This window comes from Passer montanus, unplaced genomic scaffold (assembly GCF_014805655.1).
Source record: "Passer montanus isolate IOZ18808 unplaced genomic scaffold, ASM1480565v1 scaffold10, whole genome shotgun sequence".
In the NCBI taxonomy this organism is placed as follows: Eukaryota; Metazoa; Chordata; class Aves; order Passeriformes; family Passeridae; genus Passer; species Passer montanus.
The window spans coordinates 9,679,137-9,680,565 of record NW_024356505.1 but is presented as its reverse complement, the minus strand read 5'-3'; positions in this window follow the sequence as shown (position 1 = coordinate 9,680,565).

Sequence of the window (1,429 nt, the reverse complement as noted above, 5' to 3'; positions counted from 1 at the left end):
AAACAAACAAAACTGGTGGGGTTTTTTATTCATGACTGCGTACACTAGAGCATCATTCAGTCTGCTGGTACTAAGTGTAGCTGAGAGGGAATGGACTCCCTCTGCCAGCTGATTGTCCAATGATAAGGGAAGAACAGGTCAGCTTGAAGGAAGCTTATCTGAATTAAATGTTAAAAATAGAATGGTTTGCATCATTTTTCACCCAAGCTTTGTGAAGGCATAAATAGGAACAAAGGCAAGAGAACTGTGCCTTGATGAGCCTGTTCAGTCCCCACTGAAAGAAGATACTCTGCACTGGAGCTCCTTGGGAATGTATGACCTAGATGTATTCTGCTGACTCAAACAAGTGCAGAGACACAGAATAACTTTAAATAATTTACTCCCTCTGCTCACATGCACTTTAATATTTTTAAAAAGGAAAGATAAAACATGTTTGAGGGATTCCTAAAAGAGGACAATAGTATAACTGGAAACAGAACAAAGATACAGCACAATTACATCAAAAACTGTCAGTCAATTTATCTACTCAGATGGGAGAGAGACTGAAGCACTAATTGCACTTTATTTTCTTTGTGGTTTGTCTGCATTGCTGCTCTTACCTGAAGTTAATTGATTGCTGTTTATTTGTTTATGTAGGCTAATGTGAAATAGGATATTTTTTGTTTATAGGATAGTGTTAAGTGTTTGCAATAACCATATATTAAGAAAAAACATTAACTGTTTCAGGACCATTACACTACTGTAGCTGGTCTTGTGTACACTGCCATATCTGACATTTTTTTCCACCATTCAGGAAGACTTCTGGCACATATGGCTACAAAAGGAAAATGTGGGGTGTTTATCACTTGTTTAAAAAGCACTCAATGCAGATGTCTAAGTTTTCTTCATGATTCTTATCACACCAATAGAAACTCAGCCCCCAAATAAACAAATATGTTTCTCTTCGTCTTCCACAATATCCTGAAGAAGTAAAATACTTGCACACATCTGCATCCTTAGAAACAACCAGCACATGAGTTTCCCCCTCAAATTCATCTACAAGACAATGCTGGGCATGGGGAAGTGTGCAAAGCTGCTTTTTTACCATTAAATTGCACATGCTTCAAACCATTCAAATTTGGCTTTTTTTTTTTTAACGGTGCCATTTGAGTACATACTTCTCACAGAACAGCAGATAATAAAACAGAGAAAGAATTCCTTATTTTATAAAGACTGTAATCCATAAAATGGTAATTGTTTGCCTGTGGACTATGAACAGATCACACAGATGCTCAACCTTGCAAAAAGAGGTCAAGTAGATCCATGTTAGAAGTGCCCTCTACCAACACAATGTGAGGCAATGAATTGTCCAGGGAACTCACACAATCTTTCCATTTAGGTAAAATTATATTCATCCACTTGAGCTGAAAATGCATAAGGAAACAAACAA